This window comes from Chroicocephalus ridibundus, chromosome 9, assembly GCF_963924245.1.
Source record: "Chroicocephalus ridibundus chromosome 9, bChrRid1.1, whole genome shotgun sequence".
Lineage (NCBI taxonomy): Eukaryota > Metazoa > Chordata > Aves > Charadriiformes > Laridae > Chroicocephalus > Chroicocephalus ridibundus.
Window position 1 is genome coordinate 37,774,233 of NC_086292.1, and position 17,957 is coordinate 37,792,189.

A 17,957-nucleotide genomic window follows, 5' to 3' on the forward strand; every position below is an offset into this window, starting at 1 on the left:
GTCCATTTTATTGTGCCTCTGTACTTTCAGATTCTGCTGATGTGTTTCTTTTACAAATCAATCATTCTAGGGGTAATTAACATTTAAAAGCCAGGTTTCTTTTAATTCCATTAGTATATTTGTGACAAGAAATGTGTTGGCAGAATCCAAAGGTTAAGAGTTACAATGAAGAACAAGTTTTAGGATAAATGAGAGTTAAGGCCTAAAATAGCCTGACAATACCCCATTAATCTGCACACTATTGACACAATAGTGGTCTGTTGTGTCAATGAGGATTTAAGAAGCTTTGCAGCACATGGTACTGATAGTTTATCATATCAATAGGAGCCTGCATATATTTGTGTTTAAAAACCTGTGGCTGTGTAATTCCCTCATGGCACGCATATTCTAAGTGCACATACTTTAAATCCTTACATAAAGTGGTTTCTAGCCATGCAGCAAATTTTGAAACTATAATAAGCTACCATATTTTAGTGTAGACACAAGATACTAGTCTTGGCTATACCAAAATCCTCCAAAATGCTGTACTTCAAACTGAAACCCTTTGCTTTACCGGAATGTGATCCGATTCTCAACATTGTGTCAGCTGCCTAATTGAAGCAGAAGATTTAAACCATATTAATCTCTTATCCTGATACATGGAAGCCTTGAGTCAGCTTGTGGCTGGGATGTATGGTGGGGAAGAAAGGTCCCTTCCCACAAGCAGCCCCTCTCAGAGCAGAGGGGAGTGTGCGGCCACAGCCCAAGCAGATGGCAGAGGCTGTGCCATGCTTCCCATGCGCCTGCTGCAGGGATAACCGAGCAGCACTGCTGAGTAATTTCTACATGCCAGTCACAAAAAGGATGTGGAATGGAAATACGGCTGGCACCACCATCAGGCATTTAAAAATCCAAGGAGCAAATCCCACACTGTAATGCCCTGGTGTGGGTAGCTTGCACCTAGGTACCCGTACCCTCTATAAATCCACACAACAGTGGGTCTGCTCCGAGTGTTTGACTTCCAGTGAAAAGGCCACAGAGCTATTCTGGGAACCGAATCCTTCTCTTTGAGGCGCTCTAAGCTTTTTTGTCCTCAGGTTGCAATTTGATTCCTAACCAAGCGAGTAGTCTCTATCACAGCATTTTCATGCACTGTGCAAATTTTGATGCTTTTCAGATTAGGGCTGTTCCTGAGAAAGAGAAAATTATGTCCTTACACCTTTAACCAGGCAGCAGCTCCTGGGGTGCAACATAGCCATGCTATGTTTGCTGTGAGGAAGCCCATAATGATCTCGCCTTTAGCCTGTCACCACTAGGAAACATCAGAGAGAGCCAGCCAAGGGGCTGAGTTGCCAAAAACGTCCTATTCCCATGGCTGAGAGATTTTGTTGGCACCATCTCTAAAGAGAATTTACTATGGGCCAAATCCTGGCGCCCTTGCTTAGATGAATCAGTTCTCAAGGGGCAACGCTCCCACTGCGAGTGGTGCGTGCGTAAAAACCTGCAGGATCAGCCCAAAATATTGCTTGGGAGTATCAAGCGCTTGTCTTCCAGAGGGGCAGGAGCGCTGTGGGGAGCAACCTGCCCAAACAGAGCTGAGGGGCAGAATTTTGGAATTGCATGTGAATGACAGAGATGTTTCCCCAGCAAACATCTCCAAGTTACTTTTACTCAGAAATTTTCTGATTTCCCATAAAACAAGCACAGATGATACAGTTTCATTGGCAAGTTATCCTTTTTTATTTTTTTCCTTGCAGGGGCATCCAAAATATTTTGTGGCACTTAAATCCTTAATTAATTTATCTTCCACGTGAAGAAAAATGAATTAGTGACAGCTACTTCCTAGACTTCATTTCTGGGATTAAACCCTTTGTTTCTGGAATATTTAAGGAGATTTTGGACAGTCACTTAAAAAGACGTCCTTTCAAGGACATTTCCCCCCCCCCCCGCCCCATGGCCCTCACCCCCACCACACGCGAAGTAGTCGTCTGCAAAATTGAATCTCATTAGCTGGCAAAATTGCATTGCTCGCCAATGACTTTTTCTTTCGAAGTAGAAATGAGAATGTCTGTATTAAGCGTCGGCGACGAACAAAACGCCTTCCTGATGGCTGCCCCCCAGCTGTTTACCTCCGCGGCTGCGGAGGCGGGACGGGCACGGGGTCGGCGGCGGGGGGGCAGACAGGTTTATCGAGGTGCTTTGGGAGGGGTAAAACTACGGGCGAAGTTTGCCGGAGCTCCGCGCCCGGCGCTGCCCGCGGCGGGGAGGGCGGAGGCGGGGGGGGGGGCCGCGGCCGGGGCGGTGCCGCCCCCGCCCCGCCATGGCGCGGCCGGCCGCGGAGCTCCGCCGGGGGCCGCGTTCCCGGGTGCGGTGAGAGCCGCGGCGGGGGCAGCGGGAGAGGGAACCGAAAAGTTGGCGGCGGTAGCGGCGCCCCGCGGGCGCGGTGTTTGCGCGGAGGCGGAGGGCGGAGCGAGGCCGGGCGCGGCGGGACAGCGCGGCGAGGGGCGGGCGAGAATAAACACATTAAAGGGAGGGGAAAATAAAAAAAAAAAAAAAAAAAAAAAAGGCAGGCGGGAAGGGGTGGGCTCTGCGGGGCGCGCCTCCCCCGCGCTGGCTCGGCACCGAGCGGAGCGCCGGGATGGGGCGCCCGGCGGGGGACAGCGGGCGGAGGAGGCAGCCCCGCCGGCGGGCGGCGGCCGTGGGCAGCGGCAGGTACGCGGGGCCGCGGCGGCGCTGCCGAGCGGAGCGGGCGGCCGCGGGGGGACCGGCGCTGGCCGGAGGCGGCGGGCGGTGGGGGGGACGACGACGGTGAGGCGAGCCGAAGCGGAGCTGTTTGGTTTATCGCCAGCGAGATCGCCTCGGGGCGGTCGGGGTGAGTTTGGGCTGGCGCTGGGTCGGGGGCTGAGCCGGGCCGGACCCGGGAGCTCGGCGCTGCCGGCGGAGCGGCGGCGCGGGCGGCCGGCGAGGCGTGATTTACGGGCTCCCCGGCAGCAGCCGGGCGCTGGGAGGCAGAGGGAGCTGTGTTTCAAGCTCTCCATCAATTATAGATGGAAACAAATACTGGAGTCGGTTCTGAATTATCCCCGTGCAGAGGCAGCGGTAGCTCCGCTCCGTCCTCCTCGCCTCCCGGTGAAAACAATGCTCCGCTCAGGTGTAGAGCAGAGAAACTTTTTTTTTTTTTTTGGCGGGGGGGGGGGGGGCGTTTCAGCACTGCAGAAACCGATACAGCAGCTTTCAGGGAGTAATTAGAAAGGGTTTAAAGCCCTCTTTATTATTTATGAGCGCTGGATGGAAATGAAAGGTCACACAGATATTTCTAGGTGGATATTATGCTTGTGTTTTAAAGGGTTGTGGTGTCGGGTTTTTTATGATCGTCATTGTGTTTTATTTTGTGAGTTGAAAAACGCGATTAAGTATGCTTTAGGTTGATGTATTGAAAACATTGTAGTTCCGGTGGATATCCCACTTGTTAGCATGAATATAGCTAGTCTTAAATTAGTGGGTTTCTGCCAGTCTTTGAGTTGTTTCTTACTTCTGGTCAAGATTATGTCTGTATCACAGGCATTAGCCTGTGAGTAATTTGAGCAAAATTCGGCCCTCTGTGTGTAAAGTCATTTATATTTGTATGTGTGCGTGGCTTAGAATACATTTACTTCTGAGCATAGCAGCAGCAGCAATGATGGTTCATAATGCTCACATATGTGGCACTTGCTGTACAGATGGTATTGTAGCTTATCCATGTACACACACACATGCCTCACATAACGTGCAGGAATTACAGCAAACTTCCTCTAAAATACTGTTCACTGCTTTGTAAATGTGTGGCATTTTTTCTGTAGTTTTTCCCTTTGGGAAAAAACATGCATCTTTATTGCGATATCTTTGTGTTCTAAGTTGTTAGTCTTTCCTTAATGATGTTTATTAATTCACTTAAATATTATTTGAAGGAACAGCTTCCTACTGACTTGGAGGCTTTTACTGCTGGTCTGTTGCTCTCACACACAAATACTTTCACAGAGAATTTTCTGAGGTTCTTTCCTTTTTCCAAGTCCAACAGGAAGCTCATTGTAAAGCTTTGCAATCACTTTTGTGGCGGAAAAGAATAGACGTTTTTCCTGCTTTATTCACACTATAAAATTCTGTGCACCTCTGAAGTCTACTTAAGTTACTATTCAGTAAATTAAGCTGTATGTAATCATGTTTAATGTAGTAAGTGACAGGCATATTTTGTTATGTTGGCAGATACTGTATAAACATTTACTCTGGCTCAGATAAATACAAATTGCCAGTTGAGTGCTCTGATTTCTATAGAATCACGAACTTTTAACACTTTTTATATTAACTGGTATAAAGCTCAGCTGTTTTAAAAACAGGGAGAAAAAGTTTGTAGTAAGAATTTATTAGTATTCTGAATTATGTAGCTCAGATTTGCTTTCAAAAGAATATCCAAAAAAGTGTAACCCGGAGGCTCTAAATTGGTTCATTTAACTGGCTTCTCACTTTCCTCTGCACCTTTAGTTACTGTGAACAGCTACCTTCCTCCCTCATATCCTGCAGTCTGTCACTACCTGTTCTCGTTTATGGTCGAGATGCAACAAAGATAACATCATCTTCTAAACGTGCCTTGTGTGATGCAGGAGCGTGTGCCAGGAATACAGTGATGGCCCTGTCAGAGCTCTACAAACCAGCTGTGTGGCTGCGGGTTTTTCCCCCTAAGCCTCTCGCGCCCTTTGAGCTGGACCATCGGAACGTTTCTACCTCGTTTGTATGAGCCGAGCCGACTGTTAGAGCAGATACTTTAGCCCTTGGAGCCACCATAACTTTGATGTAGACTTATGAAGAGCACACATTTTGATAGAATGCTTAATTATATATGCAATTAACTCTGACTAAATTGATCTTCGATCTGATTGGTCCTGTCATATGAGATATGTGAAAGTAAAGAAACGTATGTCATAGCAGCTCACTTCAAAGCATATATTAGGCATTTGTAATAACATATCTTCTGTTCTTACTACAGTTGGTCACATGCAGATTGCAGCTCTTTATTTTATTTTTTTATGGGTTTTAAATTATTTTAAAAACATTATTGCACTTAACACAGGATTCAGCAACCCGTGAAGTCAGGTGAAGCCCAGTTAGCTGGACAGAACCCGAATAGAAACGTTGAGATGTTTTGGTTATGCTTCCTTCTGAAAAAAAGAAATTTGAAATCTGAAGTCAAGGAGATCATATGTCAATACAGTCAGTTTTCATCAAGTGTCACACAAGGGATATGACAGGCACTGGTTTGGTTCCAGTCTTTCTTTGTAAGACAAAGAAAGCAGTTACATCAACAGCTTCTGGGCTTGTATAAGCTTATGTTCATCTTACTTATGTTGCAGTCTGATATTTTTCAAGGAATGCACTGTGTGTTTGCTTTGCTTACTGAACAGAGGAGGTGGTGGTTGATAACATACTTGTGTGTTAAACATACCTATAATTCCAGTTTGAAAAATCAGATGTCTTTCCATTGGATGAAGTGATAATTTGCTCCACAACTAATTAAGAAAAGATGGAAGACATAATGCTTGCATTGGGTAGTACAAGTTATTTTCAGTCTTAGCAGCTCTGTATGTAATTAAAACAGTTCAAATGTTGCTTTCGTCAAAACTGCTGTTAGAACAGATGATCTCTTTTCTTATGCATCAGATAAGCTACTGCAGTTACCGTTAAAATCCATATAAGCTATTTTATTAAGTTGTTACTTGTTCTGTGAATAGCTGCCAGCCTGGAGTTCAAAAGAAAGTAGGTTCTGATTTGTTCCCATGTCACATGGAAGAGGTGTGCAGGGAAAATCGTGTTAGTGCCATTCCGACGCTGTCTTCCGGAGCTCTGTGTGTTGTCTGCCGTAGCCTACTTTCCCTCCTTGTGGCTTGACAGTAATTACAGCACAGCTAATATCAGAAGTTGATTCAGTTTATTCAAACAGGAAGACTGTTGAATTGTCCCACTTCCAAAGTCAAATGTTTGTGTTAACCACAGAGATCAAATCTGTAGTGCACATATATAACATATGAGTAGTGTTTATTTCCCTAACTTTTCTATTCCATTCGGCTTTTGTTAACTAACCCAGATTAGCATTTTAACAACCCTGAAGTGAACTTGTGCCATTCTCCCTGCTTGGACAGTGTGTGTAGACCATCCATCATCCTGTCCTTGGCCACAACAGGCTACTGGCTCCATAACCATTTGGAGCTACGCAGAAACCATCCGACTGTGAACAGCACAGCTGGCTACAGCAATTTTTTCTTCCACACCACTGGCAGCATTGTCTGGCTATGGTAACTAAAGTTAACATCCAGAACGTGAAGTTTCTTTAGTTCTGGCACCCCTGCCCAGCCCTGCTGCAGCTCAGTGGGCACACCTGCAGATGGGCTGCAAAATGGCTGTGAGGAGCGAGGCCACCGCTGGACTCTCTGCTCAAGGCTCCAGTTTGGAGACAGCAACCTGTTGTTTGGCGTGGGATTATGTTAACTCTGTACTTACTGGAGAGGGAGCTTGCTAGCTGAATCCTGTGCTCTTTCAATTTGCAGATCGGGCTGTGCTTTGAAAGCCGCCAGCTAAAGAAACAGAACTTGCCGCTTTAACTTAGCCACGCAAACTGCCAAAGAGCACAGAAAGAAATGGAGAATTTCGGCTGTGTATTTCACACATTCTTGTAGAAGCCTTTTTAGTTCCACAACGGAAACCATGTGATTGCACAGGATCTGTGCCCAGACTCTAATACTTGCTACAGATGCTTTCCTTAGTTTGTTTTGCAGATCTTTGAAGGCAATAGGAGAGAAGTCATTACAGAATTTATTGTTTTAATTCTGACGTGTTCTATGAATGGCAGGTAACCGGCAGGTGAATGTACTTGTGGCTCTGTGCTAATTTTACTTGTTGAGGTTTTTTGCATAATTTAAATAAATAGGCCTGGCGTGGCTGTCTTTCATGGGTGAGCCACAGCTTTCTTGCTAGAAGAGAACTCTTGCTTTCAAGAGCAAAGGAGGTCAAGAGGAGTTACCAGGCAGGGAGGGGCTGGGTGGAAGTGGAGGAGCAAAGAAGTGGTGGTGGAAGAGGGAGGAGCAAGGAGCTCAAGCAAGCAAGTGACATTTGTTCTGTCCAGAATGGTTACAAACCTTGTAAATGAAATCAGTCCCTGGACAGCTTTGATTTATATTCTCACACAGCAGATTGGCCTTGGTCTGCCTGACCTTGGTAACATTACAGAGGTCGTATTTGCACACAGATACTCCTCTTGCAAAAAGGTTTCTTCTTGCTGTTTTTTTTTTTTTTTTTTTTTAACCATTACATCTAAGAACCAAATTGCAGCCTAGGTTTCTAATTTGATAGGCACTGGACAAACTCGGGGTAAAAAGGATGGATCCAGTTCCCCACAGTGGATGGTTTAAGAGAAGAGACAGCAGATGGATACAGTCAGGCAGTGGCCTCTAGAAGCGGCAGAGCTGCGTTGGCCTGCATAATCAGCAGCCGCGTTAGTGCACAAGCTGCCTAAACATAGCTGAGCCGCATGTGTCGGGGAAAGGGGGCACACATGCTTGTACGCATCAGAGGCAAAGGAGAGCTTTGAAGAGGGCTTGGGATGAGAATGAGGAGTTAATTGGAAGACTCGTGCTGGGGGGCTCTTCAAGTGCCTGAGGGACAGCAGGGAAGCAAACACAGAGGTGCTCGTCTGGAAAGGTAACGAGCGAGCAGCGGGGACCAGCATCACAGACTGGCTGCCCACCAGAGGTGGGAGTGAAACCTCAGAAGAGATGAGAGGTGATCAGCTGGTCACTCAGCTCAGCTATTACTGCAATAATAGGCTTTTCTTAACGTGAGCCACATAGTTCATCTCTCTTATGCCAAATGGTCATGACAGCTGAATCTCTGCTTTCCTGAGTGGCAGTAAGGTGCCAGCTCACACCTCTGTTGGGTAGGACCTTCCTTGGGGCTTTACTGTGGCATGAAACAAAAGGTGTTTCCTTCAAGTGCTGTTGCTGCACTTCCCAGGCGTATTTATGGGTGCCGGTGGTGGACAGGGACTGCATGCAGCAGCTACAGCACCAACAGAAGGTGTTGGTGCTATTTCTGTGTATGTCTATCATGACAAATGCACTTTGGGGTCAAAAGAAAATTCTCACGCTTGTATTTCAAGCCCTTGTTTATATATCGCTCCGCTTGGGCACCCCCTTCCCACATTACGTGTCATATCGGGCTGTGTAACCATCCTGTTTTGGGAGACTATGGAGAAGAAAAATGTGTATTTAACTTACAAAAGCTTCAGTGTATAGTTAAGGCTACGGTATTAAAATTGTAGGTGGTGTTTGAATGTAGTCCAGTGTTAGTGAGGGATCTGTGACTCTGCCTATTAGTGTAATGGTAGCTGAAAACAAGAAAGGGCTGTAAGCAGTCTGCATGTTCCCGGAGCGGTGCAGCACCCAGGTGTTAAATATCAGAGTACTGCCTGGTGGGTCAGGGGGGCTCAGTGCCCTGTGGAAGCAACTTGAACCAGCTGACCTGCAAGGCAGGAGCTGCAACTGGCTTTCCAACAGTTGTCCAAGAGCCAGCAGTGGCACCCTTTGCAAATTTAGCTCTTTTGTGTATTGCCACCTGGAGACGAGTGCTGAAGAGAAGGGTAAGGATAACAGGAAAAGCAGTGGTGTGAAAGCTGTCAACAGTGTGTGAACAATGTCCCCAGGTGTCTCATGAAAGGAGTAATAAGGGGGGAAAAAAAATCATCTTGCAGAGTTGAATGAGTTCTTTCAATTTGCAAACTTCTACTCTCCGTGACAGTTTCTTTAACCCAGCACGTGTTTATCAAAGATTAACACTGAAAAGCCAGTAATTTTGGGTTTGCTCAGTAAATCATATTTTCTTCATAAAGTAAATGCTGTATAGGTATTTTTAGCATTGTGTAGTTTTTTTCCTTAATGATAACCTCAGACAAAAATAATCAAATCCCATGCTTTGGGGATTAATCTGATTCCCTGCAAGGGTATGGATAGATTTATTTTTTTTGTCTTGTGTACCACTGTACAGGTTTTACTGTGAGTGTGGATTATGGCTTTTCCTCCCCCTAAAGCATCAGGTTTGCATCCTTGCCAAAGACATAACAAGCACCGCTCATGATTGAGCAGTGGTCTTATGTGGCAAACTATGCCAACACAAACCTTAATGTATTTGGTGCAGCTGTAGAGGAAAAATAGACCTGCAGACATACATAGTTTGTGGGACAGATATGATTTAGTCACATTCTTACACTATCCCAGTATTACTAGTGATAACATAAGGATATAGGGAACCATTGCAGTTGTATTTGGGATCTCAGGAGGCTGGTATGGAGGAGAGAATAATGGGACAGACTGTAATGTAAAGCTTTAAAGCCCTAAGTCTCATTGCCTGATTTGCCACAGATTTCCTTGTGACCTTGCAGTCCATATGTTACTGATTTGAATATTATTTTTTTTTTTAACTCTTAAAGGTCTGATCTGTGGCTTCTCTGTGGCTCGCTAGTCAAATGCCAAAGTAGTGTGATGCTAATACTTCCCTGCCTTACAGGGTGAATGTTATCATGAGGTGATGTAGCCCAAGTAGAAGACAGAGGGGAGGGAGAGCTGGTGCCCAGCATGGCTGCATCCTGTTCCAAACGACTGCTGAGCGTGGGCACTGCAGGTTGCATTTGGCCCATGGGGAGTGGGCAGTTCTGTGATGCAGAGAATTCCCCAAACTGATGTGATGCAGCACAGGGACATGCCCAAGCTTGGGATCCAGAGCAGGACAGCCATGACTGCACATAGCACCAGTCCTGCCTCCAACCCCAAGCTGGCAACAATCTGGGTGTAATTTACCTAACTGCATTTATATCAGTTTAATAACTTCAGTAGACGGTAGGGCAAGGAATCAGCTGGATCAAATCCTGCACTAATACATCTGACTTTTAAATAAATAAAAAATAAATTTCTCACCAGTGTCTCTCTGTGTTCTTGATAAGCCAGGTGCTCACAGAAGACCCTCAGCACAGGCACCTCTCAAGACATACCTCTGCCCCTCCAACTGTCCCCAGGGTCATACAGCATGGGCACTAATGTTCCCCCCTCTCCCCTGTGAATATGTATATGCATACATTTACAAATACACACTCAGAGACTACAAAAGCAGTAAATGTAATAATGTGATCCAACTGTTCAGTGCTAGGCTAGAAAGAAGTGTTTTTCTGCCATTATGTGAAAATTTAGCGTGACTGGAACAGAGTCTGCATTTGATTAGGCAATTTAAGAAATGTAAGAGACTTCATACTGTAGGGCAGTGCTGCAAAACAATTGCTTGGAACATGTTCTAAAATTGGTTTGCCTTCACCAGATTTCCATGTGTTTCTGCACGACATCTCAAATGAAAATGTGAGCAGTCACATGGCAAGTGACTATATTTTGATATTATGGTAAATAAAAAAATCAGTTTGAACAACTATTCTAAATTCTGAGTAGCCTTTAAGATGAAAAAAACCACAAAACTCTCCCTCTATTTACTTTCCAGCCTGGGAAAGACATTTCATAACACATCCTTTCACTGGTGTAGTTAATCTTTAATGCTAAACAAGATAATAGTAATCGTTAACTTTGAGCTTAGGCTTCCTCCAGGTTTTCGTGCCTGCGTTTTGTATGTGTAATTGATTGTGCCCAGGAAAGTGGCAGAGCACATGCCTTGCATATACAAATAGGTAACTGGATGGCCAGCTCCCAGATTTGTCCATGCAGAAAACCCAAGACTAGTTACAAACACACTGTTCCCTGGTTTCTGTAGGCAGTATTCCTGTGGGCAAGGCTGGCTGAGCGTTCCAGCTCTGAGAATAGCATGCTGATGATACCAGGACAGTGCTTCAGATGCTCTGATGTGTTTCTTACCAGTTGATGGTCTTCTCCTGTCTCTCCCTATGCATTTTCCAGCAGCCGTTTACTTTCTCTTTGAAGTGAGAGCAGTGGCATAGAGCAGCCCTTTACCCCAGCAGCAGCAACTCAAGCCAGCAACCCCCATGCTCCAGCAAGGCACAGCGCTGAGGTGCTGGAGGGATGTTTATAGCAGGGGAGAGCTGTGGCTGGGAAGAAATGATGCTTTCTGGAGTGACGTTGACAGCAACATTGGCTAGAGCACAGCCTGTTGAACAGCAGGTGTGCCTTCTCCATAGTGCAAATCCCCTTTTTCTTCAGCTGTCCTGCTTGTTGGGCGTATTCTTTCCCCCAAACCTCCCTTCCATTTCAAAACATCCCATTCACTTCATTCTGTAGGCAAACCCTGACCTCCTGGGCTCCAGCCAGGTCTAAAATGGGCAGTGCTTATCTCAGGGATCAGGGCTGGAGCACTGCTCAAGGTGAAGGCTGCTTTCTCCACTGCTGGGAGACAGCAAGGCTCACAGACGGGAGACCCAAGGGTGCTGCCAGCCATTCACTATGGCTGTGGCGTCAGCTGGACTTGTGCAAGTTGTGCCGGAGACCTTCATTATGTCCTCACCTGCGAATACTGGTTTATACCTGTCCCAGAGCTGCCTTATCAGATGATGCCTAATCATGCTGAAATGAGTGGCAGTTTTCCTATGTAAATCATGTGCTGGAGGCTTGCAGGAAGAATACTTACTTACTGCACTTACGGCACTCACCCACGTTTGTAGCCAACCCTGCTAGAGGGAGGAAAAGGTAGTACTTTGGTCTAGGTTTTAGGCTTTTGTTTGGGGCTGAGGGAGGCAGTTTGATTGTTTCCAAACCTACCTCCAAGCCTATATGTACTACTGTAAGTAATTAGATCTTTCCCATCATGGTTTAAGAGCTCTCTCTAGGTTTCAGGATAAAACGATTTAGACTAAAAAATACTACTGAAAAGCACCAGACACCTCTGACACAGCTGTGAGCTGGAGGCACTCAGGAGTTCACCCTGGTGGGTCACAGCTGGGTGGCGTTGCTTTCCTTGGGCTGGGGTCGGGCAGGGGTAGGAGTTCCTGCTCCCAGTGCTGCCCCTGGCCAGGAGTTAGTGGAGGGTCAGGGCTGAGAGTACAGAACAAACCCTGAACATCACTGTACTGACATTCTCTGCACCAGTCCTTGGACACTTTCACGAATAAATTTAGTGTTTCCTAGGGCGGTCACAGCTGGGCACAAGCAGTTTGAATTAATAAAATGCAGGCCTGCTAAAATGGTGAATCCAGAGCACTGCTTAAGTTAAAGTACCTTGCGCTTTATCACCAATAGCTCAACCCTGGCAAACTTTTGAGGGAAGCATGTCCTGCAGGAGCTTTGTAAAACAGAACAGATTTGACCATGGATGTGAGCTGAAATCAAAGGTTGGTTTCAGTTGGAGGACTTTTGTATCACCCTGGTAAAATAAGGTAGTTAACATTCACTCTCAAAAATTAACTTAAAATAAACATAATTGAAGCAATCACTTACAGTTTGCTCAGCATTTTATTTCCCTTCCTGCTGGAACTACCTTGTGTTCAAGTAAATTTTTGATCACAGGAGAATTTAGCCCTCAAAGTGCATCTAATCAACCACTAAACACTTGCATCATTAAAAGTCACCCTATCCATTTTGCAAGTGTTCTGTCAGCTCGTTCTAGAGCAAGAGGGGTGTGCTTTCTGTAACGTTAAACGCCTGCAAACAACTGAAGTGTAACTAGGAATAGCATAAGCCAATTAAGATGAAAGCTGTGATACTTCGTGGTAGGGTTTTATCACTTTAATATTAAACTATCGTTTTTTACTTAGGCATCGATCAAGAGGTGTTAATGCAGAATCCTTAAAAGAAGTCAAGTATTATCTTAAAATAACAGACCTGTTATTTGCACTTTCATGCTCAATTAATATCACCGCTCCAAATATCCTAACTTTTCTTCAGAGCTGCAGATTTTAAAGTTGTTTTAGAAAATAAGGATGGCTGCATGCTGCAAGTTTAAATTTGAGTGTGCCTTTATTGGACAGAAACATTTTTTTCTTGTCTATTTATTCGTAGAAAATCATGCTCTAAGTTTCTAAAAGGGATGACAAGAATTAAGTATGTTTCTTTTATTATAACCACAAATATTTTCTTGTGTTATTTGGTAATTAGCTGAAACAATCTGTCACCAAACTCCACAGTATGGATTTATCACATCATAGACAATCTCTGAGATTTGAATGTACAGTAAGCCCCTGTGTCAGGCATTGCCTTCAGGAACTTTACTGAAAGTCAGCCTTCATTAGAGGAACACATTTATACTGGAATGTCATTTGAAAAAAAAAATTAAAAAGAAAATCACGCTTGCATTGATGCTGTCTGTTGTACCCTTGTTTTGGGAGGACTTACCATACTATAAAGCAATTGCATCATTGGAAAACCTATGTATAGATATGGCCTAAAATGGGAATCTAGTCCCCTGCTTCTCATATAATAGATACTGATACAGATTTTTAATGCAAACGTTGCATTCTATGTGGAATACTTTCTGGCTTCTAATGCAAATGACTCATTTTAACCATTTCACACAGTGAAGCACAGAAAAAGGACCAAGACCAAAAAATTAGAGGTAGGACAAAGAATTGTTTGATCCTTCTCTAGAGTTCAAGCCACCAGACCCTGGGCTGTGCTGGTCTTGTATTTCAGCTTGGAAGATACAAAAATGCTGCTTTTTCATGTTTGGACTACCAAAACACACTTTGGCCTGGTTCCCCTGGCTCTGCTCTAGATTTATTTTATTCCGTGCACAGCAGGGATAAGGTGCTAGTCTGAGTGAATATTCTGGTGCATCTATGGTTGCCAGTGCATACATTTCTACAGCAGCTCTAGGGGCACCACTGAAGGCGACCTGTACTACCTTTATATATTTTCTTATAAGTGTTTTATCTTCTGAGAAGGTTTACCTGCTTGACAGATCAAAATTCAGCAACAACTTACCTTTCTGTAAAATGCACTAGTGAAGCGCAGCTCCAGCACCTTACTGGGTAGCTGTTCTCCCTGCAGCTGGCTCAAGAAGTTGAACATCTCCCACCTGGTAGTAGTTACCATTATCAAGTAAACTCATGTGTGAATCCTTAGCCCCCTAGAGTCATTGCCAGCGCACCTTTTTACTTCATGAAGCCCAGACTTTGAACCATACTCTTTTTCAACCTGCAGATAGCGGACCATAAGTGATTTGTACATCAAAAGATAATCCCTGAGGCTGTAGTAAACAATATTTTAACCTTTTAACCTTTTACACTAGTCCTTTGCATAAAAAAAAGGGGGGGGGGCTAAACACAAGTACATTCCCATTCAGAGACTAACATAACCTTTATTTGGTTGCAAGTGAAATCTGTGACTTGCTCTAGCCCAGCCGACAGATCTTTGTTGTTTGAATGGTCTTCTGGTTAGACATCTGAAGCACTGATTTGGAGAGCTGCTCAGTGCCCAGAAGCCACTGGCCAAGGATGCGCTGTGACCCTCACGAGGGGGCTGTCTCCAGGGCCGAGATGCATAGAAGATGCTGAGTGTTGCACAGGATCAGCTTTGCTTTCCCTCAGAAAGGAACTGGAGCTGTAGGCCCCAAGAAACTTGTCGAGCATCTGTGAACAAGCAGCAATAAAGGATTTTTTTGTTTTAACTTTTATTTTATTATTAAAGTGGTTTCATGCTCAAAATTTCAGAAGGTAACATCTCAGAAATGCACTAGTTAGTGCATTTGCACTAATTAGTGCCCTCAGGGAGCCATTTGCATGCAGGAAGGAACAGAGGACAGCAGGGATTTCCTGATTTGCCGAAGTCCAGTCATTTGGGATTGTGGGAAACCACATCACATAAATTGACTAAGCTCAGCACATTACTGATCAATTCTGCCTGTCCCCCCTCAACATTATGGTTAACACGTACCTTCAAACCCCAAGGAGATCCTTGATCTCACCTGACAGCCTCATTTTGCCCTGTGTCTGGTGGAGAAAGAAGACAACGTAATCATTTAAGCCTTTTCATGTTACGTGCCTCTTTTCCAGCTTTTATTACTGCAGCCCTTTTCTCTTTTGCCTCACCAAACTCTCCACAAGTGAACTAACTTTTTGTGTATATATTTTGTTCTGACCTGCCTTGAACTTCAGTCTGGTTTTGACATACCACATTGCTGTCTGCGCGTAGCATTTTGAGAAGCATTTATTGTGTTAAGGAGATTTTTAAGAATTTCTTTTTTTTTTTAGTGAACAGAAGATATTGCATCAGTCTGGTTTGAAGCTATTTTATGTGTTGCTTCTCTCCAGCTGGCTGAATGCCCTTTCCCTTCCCCCTCCTCTTTTACGTGGCAGCGAACGGAAAGATGATTGATGGAGTGTCGCCAGTGCGTTGTCAAAGGCTGGAGTAGATTAATGGGCAAGAAACACCAGCCTGCTCCCCTTCATGTGTGATTGTTTGAAGGAGGGCTCATATTTTACCAGAAATGATATCCTACTTCTCTGGATTCCCCCAATCAGGAATTGAAGGATGGGATTCGTATCTGAGATTGAAAGATGCCAGCCACAGAGAGCCAGTTTATTACTTGGGACAACTGCCTGCCTTCCACTTGACCAACAGCACTCGCCTGGAGGCCTGTTTCAGTCAGCCTGCTGTCATCTTTACCGGTGTGGATTTGTGCCACCAGTTAACATTTATACCTCTATTTCTTTGTATTTGCAGACACAACTAGTTACAGCATAGGCCAAATGGCCAGAAGATCTCTGATCTGTTACTGGTTTTTCCGCCTGGGTGACACTGGCCAATTTGCCTGTGCTGCAAGGAATGAGCACGTATGACCCAGAGCAGCTCAGATCCTTGGAAAAGGCTTTTTTGGTGGTTGGCCTTGGTCACAAATTCAGCCTTGATCCGTACCTCAATTCCCCAGCTGCAAAACAGGGATAGCAATATGGTAATTTCCAAGCGTTGCACTTGCTGTGAATTGTTTCCTAGCAGAAATGCTAGGAATGCAATTTATAAGGGAAATTAATCAAAGACCGGTCTGAATTGTAGCTGGGGAAAAATAATCAGACCCAGAGTTTGATTGTTTTCTACATTTTCTTGAAGGTAGACGTTGCCAGCATTTCGTAATCAGCTATTCTGGTCCAAACAGATACTTCAGCATTATTATTTGTAGTCCCCAGTTGTGGCCTCCATTAAAAGGTTTGAATGTGGCAAGAATTATGTCTTTCACACCAGCCTATCTGTGTCTACCAGAAGCACACACCTGGCTGTCATAACCCCCTGTTCCAAGGGCTAGATGAAGCCCATTTTTCTCATTATTCAGGGAGCAGCTGTTCTTCCACGTTTATTGTCTTTGCAGTGGCTCTGATCGCAAGCCTCTGTCCAACCAGCTAAAAGGTGCATTTAAGTCCTTCTCAAAGCAGGTGCATTTCCTTTTCATATGTAGCTAGCAATCAGAGATACTCTCCATTTTCTTGTAATATGTTAACAAGCAGAATAATAAAGAAATCTGTGTTTCTTACCTGGCTGGTAAGAAGTGATTACCCGTGGTTTGCTGATCTAGTCCAGCTCTGCGTCCGCTTTTCTCTCTTGTCATGACAAAGCTCTGTGCTTCATGCAGATGTAGACATTTTCTTTGATAGAGACTTGGCACAGGTGGTATTTAGTTAAAAGAGGTTGCAGAACATAACTATTCCCGCCTTTTATGCTCTCAGAGTTCATCTCTGGAGTATATTCAGAGGTTTGGGGGTTTTTTGATGAAACAAATGTGAGTTTGTTTCTGCTCTGGAGACAGTCTCCAGAGAGACACATCCCGTGGTTTTACATTTACAAAACCTTGCCTTGTTTTAGGGACTATGATATACCCCCAGAAATTCTAATTGAGAGAACTTGTACTCTCTTTTAGTTTACCTGGCATTTCGGTAGTTTCCTCTTTGGTTTTGTGCCAGTTTGGTTTTAGGTCTCAATTGTTGAGGCCAATACACAGCAAATTGCCCTTTTGTTCTCTGCAGCCATTTCCTGGAGCCCAAAAGACAGCACCTGCCTTTGTAAAGCAGGTTACATTTAAGTTTCATTGCCCCAGTGAATTCTTCCTAGATGGGATACTGGAAGGAAAGAGACGAAAAAAAGAAACTTCCTAATACATGTCCGTGCTTGATACTGGCAGAAATGTTAGAGTTCGCAGGCTGTGCGCATTTTGCAGCCAGGCCAGGGTCTCTTTGAATCGGGATGTGTGGGCCTCATCTTCTGTGCTAGCTAAAGCCTACATGGCTGCTAGAGCTTCTTGCTCTTTGGCAATTTGTATTCGTTTGTTCTCCAGGAAAATGAGGCTTCAGGGAGGACTTTAACTAAGCACCTTACAGGTGTTATTGTGCGCTGATTCCATGTACGGTTTATGTGCCTCCCTTTTCTCTTTTTTCACTGGGACAGTAGTGGTTTGGATATTTGGAGCCTGCTTTTCTTGAAAAAAAAAAAGACCGTAAAAAAAAAAAAGATTGTGTAACCATTAATGATTTGTTATTGTGTCTGGGAGCCACTGTGCTGCAGGACTTTGCTCTAATGGTGCCTTCACAAGAAAGAGCTAATTTGACTAACTTTATTAATTCCAGTTTGTTTTAAGTTTGCTCATTAGTAATTTAACGCAAGATGCTTCAGCTGAAGAGGCCATGTCAGGACAAGGAAGAGCAGAGGGAAAGTGCCAGGAATCATTAGTGTTTATTAACCACTGCACTCATCAATCTTGACTAAGAGCACAGCCCATTCGTTCTGGACTGGTGGGCTGAGATACAGAAATATCATTAACAGTGGAAAATGCTTCTTTTCAGGTCAGTCCGTAATGGACAAGCATTCAGACAACACCCACACCCCCATCACCAAATACTGTCACCCTTTAAGTTGGTCTCGTAGTCCAGCCTGAACTGAGAGAGCTCAGCAGCCTTGTGGAAGGAAGAAGCCCAGAAGCCCTGCCCCTAGCCAGCCGTAGTATCAATTAACAAATACAGTATTTTCATCCCC

At 44.6% G+C, this 17,957-nt stretch overlaps 1 protein-coding gene across 15 annotated transcripts in view; it reads left to right on the forward strand.

The window, feature by feature from the left end:
* SEMA6D (semaphorin 6D) overlaps positions 1-17,957 on the forward strand; it is a 433,560-nt gene that overhangs the window by 399,288 nt on the left and 16,315 nt on the right. Inside the window, exon 1 of one of the 15 annotated variants that reach the window (XM_063345944.1) lies at positions 2,327-2,344. The exons of 12 other annotated variants lie outside the window; for them this stretch is intronic. The gene's annotated coding sequence lies outside the window, so the exon portion shown is untranslated. Of the gene's footprint in view, positions 1-2,326; positions 2,345-2,565; positions 2,692-2,764; positions 2,852-17,957 lie in introns of those variants that run through there. 2 more of the 15 variants (XM_063345939.1, XM_063345943.1) reach the window with 2 other exon arrangements.